The following is a 25,434-nucleotide window of genomic DNA, read 5'->3' as shown; positions in this document are numbered from 1 at the left end:
AATATAAACATACTGCCCCATCCCTGCTTTATCCCTGCCATATAGACAGATAATATAAACATACTGCCCCATCCCTGCTTTATCCCTGTCTGAGACAGATAATATAAACATACTGCCCCATCCCTGCTTTATCCCTGTCTGAGACAGATAATATAAACATACTGCCCCATCCCTGCTTTATCCCTGTCTGAGACATATAATATAAACATACTGCCCCATCCCTGCTTTATCCCTGCCATATAGACAGATAATATAAACATACTGCCCCATCCCTGCTTTATCCCTGCCATATAGACAGATCATTTAAACATACTGCCCCATCCCTGCTTTATCCCTGCCATATAGACAGATCATTTAAACATACTGCCCCATCCCTGCTTTATCCCTGCCATATAGACAGATAATATAAACATACTGCCCCATCCCTGCTTTATCCCTGTCTGAGACAGATAATATAAACATACTGCCCCATCCCTGCTTTTTCCCTGTCTGAGACAGATAATATTAACATACTGCCCCATCCCTGCTTTATCCCTGTCTGAGACATATAATATAAACATACTGCCCCATCCCTGCTTTATCCCTGTCTGAGACAGATAATATTAACATACTGCCCCATCCCTGCTTTATCCCTGCCATATAGACAGATAATATAAACATACTGCCCCATCCCTGCTTTATCCCTGCCATATAGACAGATAATATAAACATACTGCCCCATCCCTGCTTTATCCCTGTCTGAGACAGATAATATAAACATACTGCCCCATCCCTGCTTTATCCCTGTCTGAGACAGATAATATAAACATACTGCCCCATCCCTGCTTTATCCCTGCCATATAGACAGATAATTTAAACATACTGCCCCATCCCTGCTTTATCCCTGCCATATAGACAGATAATATAAACATACTGCCCCATCCCTGCTTTATCCCTGCCATATAGACAGATAATATAAACATACTGCCCCATCCCTGCTTTATCCCTGCCATATAGACAGATAATATAAACATACTGCCCCATCCCTGCTTTATCCCTGTCTGAGACAGATAATATAAACATACTGCCCCATCCCTGCTTTATCCCTGTCTGAGACAGATAATATAAACATACTGCCCCATCCCTGCTTTATCCCTGCCATATAGACAGATAATATAAACATACTGCCCCATCCCTGCTTTATCCCTGCCATATAGACAGATAATATAAACATACTGCCCCATCCCTGCTTTATCCCTGTCTGAGACAGATAATATAAACATACTGCCCCATCCCTGCTTTATCCCTGCCATATAGACAGATAATATAAACATACTGCCCCATCCCTGCTTTATCCCTGCCATATAGACAGATAATATAAACATACTGCCCCATCCCTGCTTTATCCCTGCCATATAGACAGATAATATAAACATACTGCCCCATCCCTGCTTTATCCCTGCCATATAGACAGATAATATAAACATACTGCCCCATCCCTGCTTTATCCCTGCCTGAGACAGATAATATAAACATACTGCCCCATCCCTGCTTTATCCCTGCCATATAGACAGATAATATAAACATACTGCCCCATCCCTGCTTTATCCCTGTCTGAGACAGATAATATAAACATACTGCCCCATCCCTGCTTTATCCCTGCCATATAGACAGATAATATAAACATACTGCCCCATCCCTGCTTTATCCCTGCCATATAGACAGATAATATAAACATACTGCCCCATCCCTGCTTTATCCCTGCCATATAGACAGATAATATAAACATACTGCCCCATCCCTGCTTTATCCCTGCCTGAGACAGATAATATAAACATACTGCCCCATCCCTGCTTTATCCCTGCCATATAGACAGATAATATAAACATACTGCCCCATCCCTGCTTTATCCCTGTCTGAGACAGATAATATAAACATACTGCCCCATCCCTGCTTTATCCCTGCCATATAGACAGATAATATAAACATACTGCCCCATCCCTGCTTTATCCCTGCCATATAGACAGATAATATAAACATACTGCCCCATCCCTGCTTTATCCCTGCCATATAGACAGATAATATAAACATACTGCCCCATCCCTGCTTTATCCCTGCCTGAGACAGATAATATAAACATACTGCCCCATCCCTGCTTTATCCCTGCCATATAGACAGATAATATAAACATACTGCCCCATCCCTGCTTTATCCCTGTCTGAGACAGATAATATAAACACACTGCCCCATCCCTGCTTTATCCCTGCCATATAGACAGATAATATAAACATACTGCCCCATCCCTGCTTTATCCCTGTCTGAGACATATAATATAAACATACTGCCCCATCCCTGCTTTATCCCTGTCTGAGACAGATAATATAAACATACTGCCCCATCCCTGCTTTATCCCTGCCATATAGACAGATAATTTAAACATACTGCCCCATCCCTGCTTTATCCCTGCCATATAGACAGATAATATAAACATACTGCCCCATCCCTGCTTTATCCCTGTCTGAGACAGATAATATAACATACTGCCCCATCCCTGCTTTATCCCTGTCTGAGACAGATAATATAAACATACTGCCCCATCCCTGCTTTATCCCTGTCTGAGACAGATAATATAAACATACTGCCCCATCCCTGCTTTATCCCTGCCATATAGACAGATAATTTAAACATACTGCCCCATCCCTGCTTTATCCCTGCCATATAGACAGATAATATAAACATACTGCCCCATCCCTGCTTTATCCCTGCCATATAGACAGATAATATAAACATACTGCCCCATCCCTGCTTTATCCCTGCCATATAGACAGATAATATAAACATACTGCCCCATCCCTGCTTTATCCCTGCCATATAGACAGATAATATAAACATACTGCCCCATCCCTGCTTTATCCCTGCCATATAGACAGATAATATAAACATACTGCCCCATCCCTGCTTTATCCCTGCCATATAGACAGATAATATAAACATACTGCCCCATCCCTGCTTTATCCCTGCCATATAGACAGATAATATAAACATACTGCCCCATCCCTGCTTTATCCCTGCCATATAGACAGATAATATAAACATACTGCCCCATCCCTGCTTTATCCCTGCCTGAGACAGATAATATAAACATACTGCCCCATCCCTGCTTTATCCCTGCCATATAGACAGATAATATAAACATACTGCCCCATCCCTGCTTTATCCCTGTCTGAGACAGATAATATAAACACACTGCCCCATCCCTGCTTTATCCCTGCCATATAGACAGATAATATAAACATACTGCCCCATCCCTGCTTTATCCCTGCCATATAGACAGATAATATAAACATACTGCCCCATCCCTGCTTTATCCCTGCCATATAGACAGATAATATAAACATACTGCCCCATCCCTGCTTTATCCCTGCCTGAGACAGATAATATAAACATACTGCCCCATCCCTGCTTTATCCCTGCCATATAGACAGATAATATAAACATACTGCCCCATCCCTGCTTTATCCCTGTCTGAGACAGATAATATAAACACACTGCCCCATCCCTGCTTTATCCCTGCCATATAGACAGATAATATAAACATACTGCCCCATCCCTGCTTTATCCCTGCTATAGACAGATAATATAAACATACTGCCCCATCCCTGCTTTATCCCTGCCATATAGACAGATAATATAAACATACTGCCCCATCCCTGCTTTATCCCTGTCTGAGACAGATAATATAAACATACTGCCCCATCCCTGCTTTATCCCTGCCATATAGACAGATAATATAAACATACTGCCCCATCCCTGCTTTATCCCTGCCATATAGATGATAATATAAACATACTGCCCCATCCCTGCTTTATCCCTGCCATATAGACAGATAATTTAAACATACTGCCCCATCCCTGCTTTATCCCTGCCATATAGACAGATAATATAAACATACTGCCCCATCCCTGCTTTATCCCTGTCTGAGACAGATAATATAAACATACTGCCCCATCCCTGCTTTATCCCTGTCTGAGACAGATAATATAAACATACTGCCCCATCCCTGCTTTATCCCTGTCTGAGACAGATAATATAAACATACTGCCCCATCCCTGCTTTATCCCTGCCATATAGACAGATAATTTAAACATACTGCCCCATCCCTGCTTTATCCCTGCCATATAGACAGATAATATAAACATACTGCCCCATCCCTGCTTTATCCCTGCCATATAGACAGATAATATAAACATACTGCCCCATCCCTGCTTTATCCCTGCCATATAGACAGATAATATTAACATACTGCCCGATCCCTGCTTTATCCCTGCCATATAGACAGATAATATAAACATACTGCCCCATCCCTGCTTTATCTCTGCCATATAGACAGATCATTTAAACATACTGCCCCATCCCTGCTTTATCCCTGCCATATAGACAGATAATATAAACATACTGCCCCATCCCTGCTTTATCCCTGCCATATAGACAGATAATATTAACATACTGCCCCATCCCTGCTTTATCCCTGCCATATAGACAGATAATATAAACATACTGCCCCATCCCTGCTTTATCCCTGCCATATAGACAGATCATTTAAACATACTGCCCCATCCCTGCTTTATCCCTGCCATATAGACAGATAATATAAACATACTGCCCCATCCCTGCTTTATCCCTGCCATATAGACAGATAATATAAACATACTGCCCCATCCCTGCTTTATCCCTGTCTGAGACAGATAATATAAACATACTGCCCCATCCCTGCTTTATCCCTGTCTGAGACAGATAATATAAACATACTGCCCCATCCCTGCTTTATCCCTGCCATATAGACAGATAATATAAACATACTGCCCCATCCCTGCTTTATCCCTGTCTGAGACAGATAATATAAACATACTGCCCCATCCCTGCTTTATCCCTGTCTGAGACAGATAATATAAACATACTGCCCCATCCCTGCTTTATCCCTGTCTGAGACATATAATATAAACATACTGCCCCATCCCTGCTTTATCCCTGCCATATAGACAGATAATATAAACATACTGCCCCATCCCTGCTTTATCCCTGCCATATAGACAGATCATTTAAACATACTGCCCCATCCCTGCTTTATCCCTGCCATATAGACAGATAATATAAACATACTGCCCCATCCCTGCTTTATCTTGGTCTGAGACAGATAATATAAACATACTGCCCCATCCCTGCTTTATCCCTGTCTGAGACAGATAATATAAACATACTGCCCCATCCCTGCTTTATCCCTGCCATATAGACAGATAATTTAAACATACTGCCCCATCCCTGCTTTATCCCTGCCATATAGACAGATAATATAAAGATACTGCCCCATCCCTGCTTTATCCCTGCCATATAGACAGATAATATAAACATACTGCCCCATCCCTGCTTTTTCCCTGTCTGAGACAGATAATATTAATATACTGCCCCATCCCTGCTTTATCCCTGTCTGAGACATATAATATAAACATACTGCCCCATCCCTGCTTTATCCCTGTCTGAGACAGATAATATTAACATACTGCCCCATCCCTGCTTTATCCCTGCCATATAGACAGATCATTTAAACATACTGCCCCATCCCTGCTTTATCCCTGCCATATAGACAGATAATATAAACATACTGCCCCATCCCTGCTTTATCCCGGTCTGAGACAGATAATATAAACATACTGCCCCATCCCTGCTTTATCCCTGTCTGAGACAGATAATATAAACATACTGCCCCATCCCTGCTTTATCCCTGCCATATAGACAGATAATTTAAACATACTGCCCCATCCCTGCTTTATCCCTGCCATATAGACAGATAATATAAACATACTGCCCCATCCCTGCTTTATCCCTGCCATATAGACAGATAATATAAACATACTGCCCCATCCCTGCTTTATCCCTGCCATATAGACAGATAATATAAACATACTGCCCCATCCCTGCTTTATCCCTGTCTGAGACAGATAATATAAACATACTGCCCCATCCCTGCTTTATCCCTGTCTGAGACAGATAATATAAACATACTGCCCCATCCCTGCTTTATCCCTGCCATATAGACAGATAATATAAACATACTGCCCCATCCCTGCTTTATCCCTGCCATATAGACAGATAATATTAACATACTGCCCCATCCCTGCTTTATCCCTGTCTGAGACAGATAATATAAACATACTGCCCCATCCCTGCTTTATCCCTGCCATATAGACAGATAATATTAACATACTGCCCCATCCCTGCTTTATCCCTGCCATATAGACAGATAATTTAAACATACTGCCCCATCCCAGCTTTATCCTTGCCATATAGACAGATAATATAAACATACTGCCCCATCCCTGCTTTATCCCTGCCATATAGACAGATAATATAAACATACTGCCCCATCCCTGCTTTATCCCTGCCTGAGACAGATAATATAAACATACTGCCCCATCCCTGCTTTATCCCTGCCATATAGACAGATAATATAAACATACTGCCCCATCCCTGCTTTATCCCTGTCTGAGACAGATAATATAAACACACTGCCCCATCCCTGCTTTATCCCTGCCATATAGACAGATAATATAAACATACTGCCCCATCCCTGCTTTATCCCTGCCATATAGACAGATAATATAAACATACTGCCCCATCCCTGCTTTATCCCTGCCATATAGACAGATAATATAAACATACTGCCCCATCCCTGCTTTATCCCTGCCTGAGACAGATAATATAAACATACTGCCCCATCCCTGCTTTATCCCTGCCATATAGACAGATAATATAAACATACTGCCCCATCCCTGCTTTATCCCTGTCTGAGACAGATAATATAAACACACTGCCCCATCCCTGCTTTATCCCTGCCATATAGACAGATAATATAAACATACTGCCCCATCCCTGCTTTATCCCTGCCATATAGACAGATAATATAAACATACTGCCCCATCCCTGCTTTATCCCTGCCATATAGACAGATAATATAAACATACTGCCCCATCCCTGCTTTATCCCTGCCTGAGACAGATAATATAAACATACTGCCCCATCCCTGCTTTATCCCTGCCATATAGACAGATAATATAAACATACTGCCCCATCCCTGCTTTATCCCTGTCTGAGACAGATAATATAAACACACTGCCCCATCCCTGCTTTATCCCTGCCATATAGACAGATAATATAAACATACTGCCCCATCCCTGCTTTATCCCTGTCTGAGACATATAATATAAACATACTGCCCCATCCCTGCTTTATCCCTGTCTGAGACAGATAATATTAACATACTGCCCCATCCCTGCTTTATCCCTGCCATATAGACAGATAATATAAACATACTGCCCCATCACTGCTTTATCCCTGTCTGAGACAGATAATATAAACATACTGCCCCATCCCTGCTTTATCCATGTCTGAGACAGATAATATAAACATACTGCCCCATCCCTGCTTTATCCCTGTCTGAGACAGATAATATTAACATACTGCACCATCCCTGCTTTATCACTGTCTGAGACAGATAATATAAACATACTGCCCCATCCCTGCTTTATCCCTGTCTGAGACAGATAATATAAACATACTGTCCCATCCCTGCTTTATCCCTGCCATATAGACAGATAATATAAACATACTGCCCCATCCCTGCTTTATCCCTGTCTGAGACAGATAATATAAACATACTGCCCCATCCCTGCTTTATCCCTGTCTGAGACAGATAATATAAACATACTGCCCCATCCCTGCTTTATCCCTGTCTGAGACAGATAATATAAACATACTGCCCCATCCCTGCTTTATCCCTGTCTGAGACAGATAATATAAACATACTGCCCCATCCCTGCTTTATCCATGTCTGAGACAGATAATATAAACATACTGCCCCATCCCTGCTTTATCCCTGTCTGAGACAGATAATATAAACATACTGCCCCATCCCTGCTTTATCCCTGTCTGAGACAGATAATATAAACATACTGCCCCATCCCTGCTTTATCCCTGCCATATAGACAGATAATATAAACATACTGCCCCATCCCTGCTTTATCCCTGCCATATAGACAGATAATTTAAACATACTGCCCCATCCCTGCTTTATCCCTGCCATATAGACAGATAATATAAACATACTGCCCCATCCCTGCTTTATCCCTGCCATATAGACAGATAATATTAACATACTGCCCCATCCCTGCTTTATCCCTGTCTGAGACAGATAATATAAACATACTGCCCCATCCCTGCTTTATCCCTGTCTGAGACAGATAATATAAACATACTGCCCCATCCCTGCTTTATCCCTGTCTGAGACAGATAATATAAACATACTGCCCCATCCCTGCTTTATCCATGTCTGAGACAGATAATATAAACATACTGCCCCATCCCTGCTTTATCCCTGTCTGAGACAGATAATATAAACATACTGCCCCATCCCTGCTTTATCCCTGTCTGAGACAGATAATATAAACATACTGCCCCATCCCTGCTTTATCCCTGCCATATAGACAGATAATATAAACATACTGCCCCATCCCTGCTTTATCCCTGCCATATAGACAGATAATTTAAACATACTGCCCCATCCCTGCTTTATCCCTGCCATATAGACAGATAATATAAACATACTGCCCCATCCCTGCTTTATCCCTGCCATATAGACAGATAATATTAACATACTGCCCCATCCCTGCTTTATCCCTGCCATATAGACAGATAATATAAACATACTGCCCCATCCCTGCTTTATCCCTGTCTGAGACAGATAATATAAACATACTGCCCCATCCCTGCTTTATCCCTGCCATATAGACAGACAATATAAACATACTGCCCCATCCCTGCTTTATCCCTGTCTGAGACAGATAATATAAACATACTGCCCCATCCCTGCTTTATCCCTGTCTGAGACAGATAATATAAACATACTGCCCCATCCCTGCTTTATCCCTGTCTGAGACAGATAATATAAACATACTGCCCCATCCCTGCTTTATCCCTGTCTGAGACAGATAATATAAACATACTGCCCCATCCCTGCTTTATCCCTGCCATATAGACAGATAATATAAACATACTGCCCCATCCCTGCTTTATCCCTGCCATATAGACAGATAATATAAACATACTGCCCCATCCCTGCTTTATCCCTGCCATATAGACAGATAATATAAACATACTGCCCCATCCCTGCTTTATCCCTGCCTGAGACAGATAATATAAACATACTGCCCCATCCCTGCTTTATCCCTGCCATATAGACAGATAATATAAACATACTGCCCCATCCCTGCTTTATCCCTGTCTGAGACAGATAATATAAACACACTGCCCCATCCCTGCTTTATCCCTGCCATATAGACAGATAATATAAACATACTGCCCCATCCCTGCTTTATCCCTGCCACATAGACAGATAATATAAACATACTGCCCCATCCCTGCTTTATCCCTGCCATATAGACAGATAATATAAACATACTGCCCCATCCCTGCTTTATCCCTGCCTGAGACAGATAATATAAACATACTGCCCCATCCCTGCTTTATCCCTGCCATATAGACAGATAATATAAACATACTGCCCCATCCCTGCTTTATCCCTGTCTGAGACAGATAATATAAACACACTGCCCCATCCCTGCTTTATCCCTGCCATATAGACAGATAATATAAACATACTGCCCCATCCCTGCTTTATCCCTGCCATATAGACAGATAATATAAACATACTGCCCCATCCCTGCTTTATCCCTGCCATATAGACAGATAATATAAACATACTGCCCCATCCCTGCTTTATCCCTGCCTGAGACAGATAATATAAACATACTGCCCCATCCCTGCTTTATCCCTGCCATATAGACAGATAATATAAACATACTGCCCCATCCCTGCTTTATCCCTGTCTGAGACAGATAATATAAACACACTGCCCCATCGCTGCTTTATCCCTGCCATATAGACAGATAATATAAACATACTGCCCCATCCCTGCTTTATCCCTGTCTGAGACATATAATATAAACATACTGCCCCATCCCTGCTTTATCCCTGTCTGAGACAGATAATATTAACATACTGCCCCATCCCTGCTTTATCCCTGCCATATAGACAGATAATATAAACATACTGCCCCATCACTGCTTTATCCCTGTCTGAGACAGATAATATAAACATACTGCCCCATCCCTGCTTTATCCATGTCTGAGACAGATAATATAAACATACTGCCCCATCCCTGCTTTATCCCTGTCTGAGACAGATAATATTAACATACTGCACCATCCCTGCTTTATCACTGTCTGAGACAGATAATATAAACATACTGCCCCATCCCTGCTTTATCCCTGTCTGAGACAGATAATATAAACATACTGTCCCATCCCTGCTTTATCCCTGCCATATAGACAGATAATATAAACATACTGCCCCATCCCTGCTTTATCCCTGTCTGAGACAGATAATATAAACATACTGCCCCATCCCTGCTTTATCCCTGTCTGAGACAGATAATATAAACATACTGCCCCATCCCTGCTTTATCCCTGTCTGAGACAGATAATATAAACATACTTCCCCATCCCTGCTTTATCCCTGTCTGAGACAGATAATATAAACATACTGCCCCATCCCTGCTTTATCCATGTCTGAGACAGATAATATAAACATACTGCCCCATCCCTGCTTTATCCCTGTCTGAGACAGATAATATAAACATACTGCCCCATCCCTGCTTTATCCCTGTCTGAGACAGATAATATAAACATACTGCCCCATCCCTGCTTTATCCCTGCCATATAGACAGATAATATAAACATACTGCCCCATCCCTGCTTTATCCCTGCCATATAGACAGATAATTTAAACATACTGCCCCATCCCTGCTTTATCCCTGCCATATAGACAGATAATATAAACATACTGCCCCATCCCTGCTTTATCCCTGCCATATAGACAGATAATATTAACATACTGCCCCATCCCTGCTTTATCCCTGTCTGAGACAGATAATATAAACATACTGCCCCATCCCTGCTTTATCCCTGTCTGAGACAGATAATATAAACATACTGCCCCATCCCTGCTTTATCCCTGTCTGAGACAGATAATATAAACATACTGCCCCATCCCTGCTTTATCCATGTCTGAGACAGATAATATAAACATACTGCCCCATCCCTGCTTTATCCCTGTCTGAGACAGATAATATAAACATACTGCCCCACCCCTGCTTTATCCCTGTCTGAGACAGATAATATAAACATACTGCCCCATCCCTGCTTTATCCCTGCCATATAGACAGATAATATAAACATACTGCCCCATCCCTGCTTTATCCCTGCCATATAGACAGATAATTTAAACATACTGCCCCATCCCTGCTTTATCCCTGCCATATAGACAGATAATATAAACATACTGCCCCATCCCTGCTTTATCCCTGCCATATAGACAGATAATATTAACATACTGCCCCATCCCTGCTTTATCCCTGCCATATAGACAGATAATATAAACATACTGCCCCATCCCTGCTTTATCCCTGTCTGAGACAGATAATATAAACATACTGCCCCATCCCTGCTTTATCCCTGCCATATAGACAGACAATATAAACATACTGCCCCATCCCTGCTTTATCCCTGTCTGAGACAGATAATATAAACATACTGCCCCATCCCTGCTTTATCCCTGTCTGAGACAGATAATATAAACATACTGCCCCATCCCTGCTTTATCCCTGTCTGAGACAGATAATATAAACATACTGCCCCATCCCTGCTTTATCCCTGTCTGAGACAGATAATATAAACATACTGCCCCATCCCTGCTTTATCCCTGCCATATAGACAGATAATATAAACATACTGCCCCATCCCTGCTTTATCCCTGCCATATAGACAGATAATATAAACATACTGCCCCATCCCTGCTTTATCCCTGCCATATAGACAGATAATATAAACATACTGCCCCATCCCTGCTTTATCCCTGTCTGAGACAGATAATATAAACATACTGCCCCATCCCTGCTTTATCCCTGTCTGAGACAGATAATATAAACATACTGCCCAATCCCTGCTTTATCCCTGCCATATAGACAGATAATATAAACATACTGCCCCATCCCTGCTTTATCCCTGCCATATAGACAGATAATTTAAACATACTGCCCCATCCCTGCTTTATCCCTGCCATATAGACAGATAATATAAACATACTGCCCCATCCCTGCTTTATCCCTGTCTGAGACAGATAATATAAACATACTGCCCCATCCCTGCTTTATCCCTGTCTGAGACAGATAAGATAAACATACTGCCCCATCCCTGCTTTATCCCTGCCATATAGACAGATAATTTAAACATACTGCCCCATCCCTGCTTTATCCCTGCCATATAGACAGATAATATAAACATACTGCCCCATCCCTGCTTTATCCCTGCCATATAGACAGATAATATAAACATACTGCCCCATCCCTGCTTTATCCCTGCCATATAGACAGATAATATTAACATACTGCCCCATCCCTGCTTTATCCCTGCTATATAGACAGATAATATAAACATACTGCCCCATCCCTGCTTTATCCCTGTCTGAGACAGATAATATAAACATACTGCCCCATCCCTGCTTTATCCCTGTCTGAGACAGATAATATAAACATACTGCCCCATCCCTGCTTTATCCCTGCCATATAGACAGATAATTTAAATATACTGCCCCATCCCTGCTTTATCCCTGCCATATAGACAGATAATATAAACATACTGCCCCATCCCTGCTTTATCCCTGCCATATAGACAGATAATATAAACATACTGCCCCATCCCTGCTTTATCCCTGCCATATAGACAGATAATATTAACATACTGCCCCATCCCTGCTTTATCCCTGCCATATAGACAGATAATATAAACATACTGCCCCATCCCTGCTTTATCCCTGCCATATAGACAGATCATTTAAACATACTGCCCCATCCCTGCTTTATCCCTGCCATATAGACAGATAATATAAACATACTGCCCCATCCCTGCTTTATCCCTGCCATATAGACAGATAATATAAACATACTGCCCCATCCCTGCTTTATCCCTGTCTGAGACAGATAATATAAACATACTGCCCCATCCCTGCTTTATCCCTGTCTGAGACAGATAATATAAACATACTGCCCCATCCCTGCTTTATCCCTGCCATATAGACAGATAATATAAACATACTGCCCCATCCCTGCTTTATCCCTGTCTGAGACAGATAATATAAACATACTGCCCCATCCCTGCTTTATCCCTGTCTGAGACAGATAATATAAACATACTGCCCCATCCCTGCTTTATCCCTGTCTGAGACATATAATATAAACATACTGCCCCATCCCTGCTTTATCCCTGCCATATAGACAGATAATATAAACATACTGCCCCATCCCTGCTTTATCCCTGCCATATAGACAGATCATTTAAACATACTGCCCCATCCCTGCTTTATCCCTGCCATATAGACAGATAATATAAACATACTGCCCCATCCCTGCTTTATCCCGGTCTGAGACAGATAATATAAACATACTGCCCCATCCCTGCTTTATCCCTGTCTGAGACAGATAATATAAACATACTGCCCCATCCCTGCTTTATCCCTGCCATATAGACAGATAATTTAAACATACTGCCCCATCCCTGCTTTATCCCTGCCATATAGACAGATAATATAAACATACTGCCCCATCCCTGCTTTATCCCTGCCATATAGACAGATAATATAAACATACTGCCCCATCCCTGCTTTTTCCCTGTCTGAGACAGATAATATTAACATACTGCCCCATCCCTGCTTTATCCCTGTCTGAGTCAGATAATATTAACATACTGCCCCATCCCTGCTTTATCCCTGCCATATAGACAGATCATTTAAACATACTGCCCCATCCCTGCTTTATCCCTGCCATATAGACAGATAATTTAAACATACTGCCCCATCCCCCATCCCATATAGACAGATAATTATCATCCCGGTCTGAGACAGATAATATAAACATACTGCCCCATCCCTGCTTTACATTTACATTAGACAGATAATATATAATACTGCCCCCTCCCTGCTTTATCCCTGTCTGAGACAGATAATATAAACATACTGCCCCATCCCTGCTTTATCCCTGCCATATAGACAGATAATTTAAACATACTGCCCCATCCCTGCTTTATCCCTGCCATATAGACAGATAATATAAACATACTGCCCCATCCCTGCTTTATCCCTGCCATATAGACAGATAATATAAACATACTGCCCCATCCCTGCTTTATCCCTGCCATATAGACAGATAATATATAATACTGCCCCCTCCCTGCTTTATCCCTGTCTGAGACAGATAATATAAACATACTGCCCCATCCCTGCTTTATCCCTGTCTGAGACAGATAATATAAACATACTGCCCCATCCCTGCTTTATCCCTGCCATATAGACAGATAATATAAACATACTGCCCCATCCCTGCTTTATCCCTGCCATATAGACAGATAATATTAACATACTGCCCCATCCCTGCTTTATCCCTGTCTGAGACAGATAATATAAACATACTGCCCCATCCCTGCTTTATCCCTGCCATATAGACAGATAATATTAACATACTGCCCCATCCCTGCTTTATCCCTGCCATATAGACAGATAATTTAAACATACTGCCCCATCCCTGCTTTATCCTTGCCATATAGACAGATAATATAAACATACTGCCCCATCCCTACTTTATCCCTGCCATATAGACAGATAATATAAACATACTGCCCCATCCCTGCTTTATCCCTGCCTGAGACAGATAATATAAACATACTGCCCCATCCCTGCTTTATCCCTGCCATATAGACAGATAATATAAACATACTGCCCCATCCCTGCTTTATCCCTGTCTGAGACAGATAATATAAACACACTGCCCCATCCCTGCTTTATCCCTGCCATATAGACAGATAATATAAACATACTGCCCCATCCCTGCTTTATCCCTGCCATATAGACAGATAATATAAACATACTGCCCCATCCCTGCTTTATCCCTGCCATATAGACAGATAATATAAACATACTGCCCCATCCCTGCTTTATCCCTGCCTGAGACAGATAATATAAACATACTGCCCCATCCCTGCTTTATCCCTGCCATATAGACAGATAATATAAACATACTGCCCCCTCCCTGCTTTATCCCTGTCTGAGACAGATAATATAAACACACTGCCCCATCCCTGCTTTATCCCTGCCATATAGACAGATAATATAAACATACTGCCCCATCCCTGCTTTATCCCTGCCATATATACAGATAATATAAACATACTGCCCCATCCCTGCTTTATCCCTGTCTGAGACAGATAATATAAACATACTGCCCCATCCCTGCTTTATCCCTGTCTGAGACATATAATATAAACATACTGCCCCATCCCTGCTTTATCCCTGTCTGAGACAGATAATATTAACATACTGCCCCATCCCTGCTTTATCCCTGCCATATAGACAGATAATATTAACATACTGCCCCATCCCTGCTTTATCCCTGCCATATAGACAGATAATATAAACATACTGCCCCATCCCTGCTTTATCCCTGCCATATAGACAGATAATATTAACATACTGCCCCATCCCTGCTTTATCCCTGCCATATAGACAGATAATATTAACATACTGCCCCATCCCTGCTTTATCCCTGCCATATAGACAGATAATATTAACATACTGCCCCATCCCTGCTTTATCCCTGCCATATAGACAGATAATATTAACATACTGCCCCGTCCCTGCTTTATCCCTGTCTGAGACATATAATATAAACATACTGCCCCATCCCTGCTTTATCCCTGTCTGAGACAGATAATATTAACATACTGCCCCATCCCTGCTTTATCCCTGCCATATAGACAGATAATATTAACATACTGCCCCATCCCTGCTTTATCCCTGCCATATAGACAGATAATATAAACATACTGCCCCATCCCTGCTTTATCCCTGCCATATAGACAGATAATATTAACATACTGCCCCATCCCTGCTTTATCCCTGCCATATAGACAGATAATATAAACATACTGCCCCATCCCTGCTTTATCCCTGCCATATAGACAGATAATATTAACATACTGCCCCATCCCTGCTTTATCCCTGCCATATAGACAGATAATATAAACATACTGCCCCATCCCTGCTTTATCCCTGCCATATAGACATATAATATAAACATACTGCCCCATCCCTGCTTTATCCCTGCCATATAGACAGATAATATTAACATACTGCCCCATACCTGCTTTATCCCTGCCATATAGACAGATAATATTAACATACTGCCCCGTCCCTGCTTTATCCCTGTCTGAGACATATAATATAAACATACTGCCCCATCCCTGCTTTATCCCTGCCATATAGACAGATAATATTAACATACTGCCCCATCCCTGCTTTATCCCTGCCATATAGACAGATAATATAAACATACTGCCCCATCCCTGCTTTATCCCTGCCATATAGACAGATAATATAAACATACTGCCCCATCCCTGCTTTATCCCTGCCATATAGACAGATAATTTAAACATACTGCCCCATCCCTGCTTTATCCCTGCCATATAGACAGATAATATAAACATACTGCCCCATCCCTGCTTTATCCCTGCCATATAGACAGATAATATAAACATACTGCCCCATCCCTGCTTTTTCCCTGTCTGAGACAGATAATATTAACATACTGCCCCATCCCTGCTTTATCCCTGTCTGAGACATATAATATAAACATACTGCCCCATCCCTGCTTTATCCCTGTCTGAGTCAGATAATATTAACATACTGCCCCATCCCTGCTTTATCCCTGCCATATAGACAGATCATTTAAACATACTGCCCCATCCCTGCTTTATCCCTGCCATATAGACAGATAATATAAACATACTGCCCCATCCCTGCTTTATCCCGGTCTGAGACAGATAATATAAACATACTGCCCCATCCCTGCTTTACATTTACATTACATTTAAGTCATTTAGCAGACGCTCTTATCCAGAGCGACTTTATCCCTGTCTGAGACAGATAATATAAACATACTGCCCCATCCCTGCTTTATCCCTGCCATATAGACAGATAATTTAAACATACTGCCCCATCCCTGCTTTATCCCTGCCATATAGACAGATAATATAAACATACTGCCCCATCCCTGCTTTATCCCTGCCATATAGACAGATAATATAAACATACTGCCCCATCCCTGCTTTATCCCTGCCATATAGACAGATAATATATAATACTGCCCCATCCCTGCTTTATCCCTGTCTGAGACAGATAATATAAACATACTGCCCCATCCCTGCTTTATCCCTGTCTGAGACAGATAATATAAACATACTGCCCCATCCCTGCTTTATCCCTGCCATATAGACAGATAATATAAACATACTGCCCCATCCCTGCTTTATCCCTGCCATATAGACAGATAATATTAACATACTGCCCCATCCCTGCTTTATCCCTGTCTGAGACAGATAATATAAACATACTGCCCCATCCCTGCTTTATCCCTGCCATATAGACAGATAATATTAACATACTGCCCCATCCCTGCTTTATCCCTGCCATATAGACAGATAATTTAAACATACTGCCCCATCCCTGCTTTATCCTTGCCATATAGACAGATAATATAAACATACTGCCCCATCCCTGCTTTATCCCTGCCATATAGACAGATAATATAAACATACTGCCCCATCCCTGCTTTATCCCTGCCTGAGACAGATAATATAAACATACTGCCCCATCCCTGCTTTATCCCTGCCATATAGACAGATAATATAAACATACTGCCCCATCCCTGCTTTATCCCTGTCTGAGACAGATAATATAAACACACTGCCCCATCCCTGCTTTATCCCTGCCATATAGACAGATAATATAAACATACTGCCCCATCCCTGCTTTATCCCTGCCATATAGACAGATAATATAAACATACTGCCCCATCCCTGCTTTATCCCTGCCATATAGACAGATAATATAAACATACTGCCCCATCCCTGCTTTATCCCTGCCTGAGACAGATAATATAAACATACTGCCCCATCCCTGCTTTATCCCTGCCATATAGACAGATAATATAAACATACTGCCCCCTCCCTGCTTTATCCCTGTCTGAGACAGATAATATAAACACACTGCCCCATCCCTGCTTTATCCCTGCCATATAGACAGATAATATAAACATACTGCCCCATCCCTGCTTTATCCCTGCCATATATACAGATAATATAAACATACTGCCCCATCCCTGCTTTATCCCTGTCTGAGACAGATAATATAAACATACTGCCCCATCCCTGCTTTATCCCTGTCTGAGACATATAATATAAACATACTGCCCCATCCCTGCTTTATCCCTGTCTGAGACAGATAATATTAACATACTGCCCCATCCCTGCTTTATCCCTGCCATATAGACAGATAATATTAACATACTGCCCCATCCCTGCTTTATCCCTGCCATATAGACAGATAATATAAACATACTGCCCCATCCCTGCTTTATCCCTGCCATATAGACAGATAATATAAACATACTGCCCCATCCCTGCTTTATCCCTGCCATATAGACAGATAATATAAACATACTGCCCCATCCCTGCTTTATCCCTGTCTGAGACAGATAATATTAACATACTGCCCCATCCCTGCTTTATCCCTGTCTGAGACATATAATATAAACATACTGCCCCATCCCTGCTTTATCCCTGTCTGAGACAGATAATATTAACATACTGCCCCATCCCTGCTTTATCCCTGCCATATAGACAGATAATATTAACATACTGCCCCATCCCTGCTTTATCCCTGCCATATAGACAGATAATATAAACATACTGCCCCATCCCTGCTTTATCCCTGCCATATAGACAGATAATATTAACATACTGCCCCATCCCTGCTTTATCCCTGCCATATAGACAGATAATATTAACATACTGCCCCATCCCTGCTTTATCCCTGCCATATAGACAGATAATATTAACATACTGCCCCATCCCTGCTTTATCCCTGCCATATAGACAGATAATATTAACATACTGCCCCGTCCCTGCTTTATCCCTGTCTGAGACATATAATATAAACATACTGCCCCATCCCTGCTTTATCCCTGTCTGAGACAGATAATATTAACATACTGCCCCATCCCTGCTTTATCCCTGCCATATAGACAGATAATATTAACATACTGCCCCATCCCTGCTTTATCCCTGCCATATAGACAGATAATATAAACATACTGCCCCATCCCTGCTTTATCCCTGCCATATATAGACAGATAATATTAACATACTGCCCCATCCCTGCTTTATCCCTGCCATATAGACAGATAATATAAACATACTGCCCCATCCCTGCTTTATCCCTGCCATATAGACAGATAATATTAACATACTGCCCCATCCCTGCTTTATCCCTGCCATATAGACAGATAATATTAACATACTGCCCCATCCCTGCTTTATCCCTGCCATATAGACAGATAATATTAACATACTGCCCCATCCCTGCTTTATCCCTGCCATATAGACAGATAATATAAACATACTGCCCCATCCCTGCTTTATCCCTGCCATATAGACATATAATATAAACATACTGCCCCATCCCTGCTTTATCCCTGCCATATAGACAGATAATATTAACATACTGCCCCATCCCTGCTTTATCCCTGCCATATAGACAGATAATATTAACATACTGCCCCGTCCCTGCTTTATCCCTGTCTGAGACATATAATATAAACATACTGCCCCATCCCTGCTTTATCCCTGTCTGAGACAGATAATATTAACATACTGCCCCATCCCTGCTTTATCCCTGCCATATAGACAGATAATATTAACATACTGCCCCATCCCTGCTTTATCCCTGCCATATAGACAGATAATATAAACATACTGCCCCATCCCTGCTTTATCCCTGCCATATAGACAGATAATATTAACATACTGCCCCATCCCTGCTTTATCCCTGCCATATAGACAGATAATATTAACATACTGCCCCATCCCTGCTTTATCCCTGCCATATAGACAGATAATATTAACATACTGCCCCATCCCTGCTTTATCCCTGCCATATAGACAGATAATATTAACATACTGCCCCGTCCCTGCTTTATCCCTGTCTGAGACATATAATATAAACATACTGCCCCATCCCTGCTTTATCCCTGTCTGAGACAGATAATATTAACATACTGCCCCATCCCTGCTTTATCCCTGCCATATAGACAGATAATATTAACATACTGCCCCATCCCTGCTTTATCCCTGCCATATAGACAGATAATATAAACATACTGCCCCATCCCTGCTTTATCCCTGCCATATAGACAGATAATATTAACATACTGCCCCATCCCTGCTTTATCCCTGCCATATAGACAGATAATATAAACATACTGCCCCATCCCTGCTTTATCCCTGCCATATAGACAGATAATATTAACATACTGCCCCATCCCTGCTTTATCCCTGCCATATAGACAGATAATATTAACATACTGCCCCATCCCTGCTTTATCCCTGCCATATAGACAGATAATATTAACATACTGCCCCATCCCTGCTTTATCCCTGCCATATAGACAGATAATATAAACATACTGCCCCATCCCTGCTTTATCCCTGCCATATAGACATATAATATAAACATACTGCCCCATCCCTGCTTTATCCCTGCCATATAGACAGATAATATTAACATACTGCCCCATCCCTGCTTTATCCCTGCCATATAGACAGATAATATTAACATACTGCCCCGTCCCTGCTTTATCCCTGTCTGAGACATATAATATAAACATACTGCCCCATCCCTGCTTTATTCCTGTCTGAGACAGATAATATTAACATACTGCCCCATCCCTGCTTTATCCCTGCCATATAGACAGATAATATTAACATACTGCCCCATCCCTGCTTTATCCCTGCCATATAGACAGATAATATAAACATACTGCCCCATCCCTGCTTTATCCCTGCCATATAGACAGATAATATTAACATACTGCCCCATCCCTGCTTTATCCCTGCCATATAGACAGATAATATTAACATACTGCCCCATCCCTGCTTTATCCCTGCCATATAGACAGATAATATTAACATACTGCCCCATCCCTGCTTTATCCCTGCCATATAGACAGATAATATTAACATACTGCCCCATCCCTGCTTTATCCCTGCCATATAGACAGATAATATTAACATACTGCCCCGTCCCTGCTTTATCCCTGTCTGAGACATATAATATAAACATACTGCCCCATCCCTGCGTTATCCCTGTCTGAGACAGATAATATTAACATACTGCCCCATCCCTGCTTTATCCCTGCCATATAGACAGATAATATTAACATACTGCCCCATCCCTGCTTTATCCCTGCCATATAGACAGATAATATAAACATACTGCCCCATCCCTGCTTTATCCCTGCCATATAGACAGATAATATTAACATACTGCCCCATCCCTGCTTTATCCCTGCCATATAGACAGATAATATAAACATACTGCCCCATCCCTGCTTTATCCCTGCCATATAGACAGATAATATTAACATACTGCCCCATCCCTGCTTTATCCCTGCCATATAGACAGATAATATTAACATACTGCCCCATCCCTGCTTTATCCCTGCCATATAGACAGATAATATTAACATACTGCCCCATCCCTGCTTTATCCCTGCCATATAGACAGATAATATAAACATACTGCCCCATCCCTGCTTTATCCCTGCCATATAGACATATAATATAAACATACTGCCCCATCCCTGCTTTATCCCTGCCATATAGACAGATAATATAAACATACTGCCCCATCCCTGCTTTATCCCTGTCTGAGACAGATAATATAAACATACTGCCCCATCCATGCTTTATCCCTGTCTGAGACATATAATATAAACATACTGCCCCATCCCTGCTTTATCCCTGCCATATAGACAGATAATATTAACATACTGCCCCATTCCTGCTTTATCCCTGTCTGAGACAGATAATATAAACATACTGCCCCATCCCTGCTTTATCCCTGTCTGAGACAGATAATATAAACATACTGCCCCATCCCTGCTTTATCCCTGTCTGAGACAGATAATATAAACATACTGCCCCATTCCTGCTTTATCCCTGTCTGAGACAGATAATATAAACATACTGCCCCATCCCTGCTTTATCCCTGTCTGAGACAGATAATATAAACATACTGCCCCATCCCTGCTTTATCCCTGTCTGAGACAGATAATAACCTCTAGCTACAGACACAAAATGCCTCTATACCTGTGACTAATACAGTGTGTGTTTTTGCACAATGTAAGCATTAACATAAATATTTTGACCTGTTCTGGAGAGGCACAGATGCATCATTACACTCAGATGTAGGAACATGTTTACCATTCATCCCTCTGAATGAGCATGTTGCAGCTGACCACAGCTTGTCCACTCCTGTGTTGCTGCTATATCCACTGCTCAAAAAAAAATTAAGGGAAAACTTAAACAACACAATGTAACTCCAAGTCAATCACACTTCTGTGAAATCAAACTGTCCACTTAGGAAGCAACACTGATTGACAATACATTTCACATGCTGTTGTGCTAATGGAATAGACAACAGGTGGAAATTCTAAGCAATTAGCAAGACACCCCCAATAAAGGAGTGGTTCTGCAGGTGGGGACCACAGACCACTTCACAGTTCCTATGCTTCCTGGCTGATGTTTTGGTCACTTTTGAATGCTGGCGGTGCTTTCACTCTAGTGGTAGCATGAGACGGAGTCTACAACCCACACAAGTGGCTCAGGTAGTGCAGCTCATCCAGGATGGCACATCAATGCGAGCTGTGGCAAGAAGGTTTGCTGTGTCTGTCAGCGTAGTGTCCAGAGCATGGAGGCGCTACCAGGAGACAGGCCAGTACATCAGGAGACGTGGAAGAGGCCGTAGGAGGGCAACAACCCAGCAGCAGGACCGCTACCTCCGCCTTTGTGCAAGGAGGAGCAGGATAAGCACTGCCAGAGCCCTGAAAAATGAACCCCAGCAGACCACAAATGTGCATGTGTCTGTTCAAATGGTCAGAAACAGACTCCATGAGGGTGGTATGAGGGCCCGACGTCCACAGGTGGGGGTTGTGCTTACAGCCCAACACTGTGCAGGACGTTTGGCATTTGCCAGAGAACACCAAGATTGGCAAATTCGCCACTGGCGCCCTGTGCTCTTCACAGATGAAAGCAGGTTCACACTGAGCACATGTGACAGACGTGACAGAGTCTGGAGACGCCGTGGAGAACGTTCTGCTGCCTGCAACATCCTCCAGCATGACCGGTTTGGCGGTGGGTCAGTCATGGTGTGGGGTGGCATTTATTTGGGGGCCCTCCATGTGATCACCAGAGGTAGCCTGACTGCCATTAGGTACCGAGATGAGATCCTCAGACCCCTTGTGAGACCATATGCTGGTGCGGTTGGCCCTGGGTTCCTCCTAATGCAAGACAATGCTAGACCTCATGTGGCTGGAGTGTGTCAGCAGTTCCTGCAAGAGGAAGACATTGATGCTATGGACTGGCCCGCCCGTTCCCCAGACCTTAATCCAATTGAGCACATCTGGGTCATCATGTCTCGCTCCATCCACCAACGCCACGCTGCACCACAGACTGTCCAGGAGTTGGCGGATGCTTTAGTCCAGGTCTGGGAGGAGATCCCTCAGGAGACCATCCTCCACCTCATCAGGAGCATGCCCAGGCGTTGTAGGGAGGTCATACAGGCACGTGGAGGCCACACACACTACTGAGCCTCATTTTGACTTGTTTTAAGGACATTACATCAAAGTTGGATCAGCCTGTAGTGTGGTTTTCCAGTTTAATTTTGAGTGTGACTCCAAATCCAGACCTCCATGGGTTGATACATTTGATTTCCATTGATAATTAGATTTTTGTGTGATTTTGTTGTCAGCACATTCAACTATGTAAAGAAAAAAGTATTTAATAAGAATATTTCATTCATTCAGATCTAGGATGTGTTATTTTAGTGTTCCCTTAATTTTTTGAACAGTGTATATATATATATATATATGTATGTATGTGTGTGTTGTTAATGTGCACGCATCAGCCTCATCCACTCATGCTCCTAAGGCTGATGAGACGGAGGCTTTTATACCCTGAGGACTATAATGCATGAGTTACTTACTGTGTAGTCATGTGCACTCGTGTGTACCGACATATATGAACACTAGTGTGCGCATGCGCTTGTGTTGTCCGGGTGCGTTCATGCATGATGCATGTATGTATAGGTCTAGTACATCCCAGAGTGTGCATGTGCAGAGTGTGTATAGTGTGTATGTGCAGAGTGTGCGTATGCAGAGTGTGTATGTGCAGAGTGTGTATAGTGTGTATGTTTGTGTATAGTGTGTATGTGCAGAGTGTGCATGTGCAGAGTGTGTATAGTGTGTATGTTTGTGTATAGTGTGTATGTGCAGAGTGTACGTATGCAGAGTGTGTATGTGCAGAGTGTGTATAGTGTGTATGTTTGTGTATAGTGTGTATGTGCAGAGTGTGCGTGTGCAGAGTGTGCGTATGCAGTGTGTATGTGCAGAGTGTGTATAGTGTGTATGTTTGTGTATAGTGTGTATGTGTAGAGTGTGCGTGTGCAGAGTGTGCATGTGCAGAGTGTGCGTGTGCAGAGTGTGCGTGTGCAGAGTGTGCGTGTGCAGAGTGTGTGTGTGCATGTGCAGTGTGTATAGTGTGTATGTTTGTGTATAGTGTGTATGTGTAGAGTGTGCGTGTGCAGAGTGTGCGTGTGCAGAGTGTGCGTATGCAGAGTGTGTATGTGCAGAGTGTGCGTATGCAGAGTGTGTATGTGCAGAGTGTGTTTGTGCATGTGCAGAGTGTGTATGTTTGTGTATAGTGTGTATGTGTAGAGTGTGCGTGTGTAGAGTGTGCGTGTGCAGAGTGTGCGTATGCAGAATGTGTATGTGCAGAGTTCAGCAGACTGGATTGGATGAGTTGTGTTTCTCACCAGCTTCAGGTTTCCTTAGGGTTAGGGTTTATTTAACTAGGCAAGTCAATTAAGAACAAATTCTTATTTTCAAACCCGGATGACATTGGGCTCGTTGTGCCCCGCCCAATGGGACTCCCAATCACAGCCGGTTGGATACAGCCTGGATTCGAACCAGGGACTGTAGTGACGCCTCTTGCACTGAAATGCAGTGACTTAGACCGTTGCGTCACTCGGGAGCAGCGTTGACTAGTGATGAGTGTGTTTTACTCTGCTACCCGGAGACTAAAGCCTCTCACCCCTCTGAAGATAACCCTCCCTCCAGCACCTTCT

At 42.5% G+C, this 25,434-nt stretch overlaps 1 protein-coding gene across 7 annotated transcripts in view; it reads left to right on the top strand.

Moving 5' to 3' along the window:
- The window catches only part of LOC124032088 (segment polarity protein dishevelled homolog DVL-1-like), a 93,883-nt gene that overhangs the window by 27,779 nt on the left and 40,670 nt on the right, over nt 1-25,434 (top strand). The gene's annotated exons all lie outside the window — the stretch shown is intronic.

The sequence above is a fragment of the Oncorhynchus gorbuscha genome, linkage group LG03 (assembly GCF_021184085.1).
Source record: "Oncorhynchus gorbuscha isolate QuinsamMale2020 ecotype Even-year linkage group LG03, OgorEven_v1.0, whole genome shotgun sequence".
Lineage (NCBI taxonomy): Eukaryota > Metazoa > Chordata > Actinopteri > Salmoniformes > Salmonidae > Oncorhynchus > Oncorhynchus gorbuscha.
This window is presented reverse-complemented; position numbering and strand designations above follow the sequence as displayed.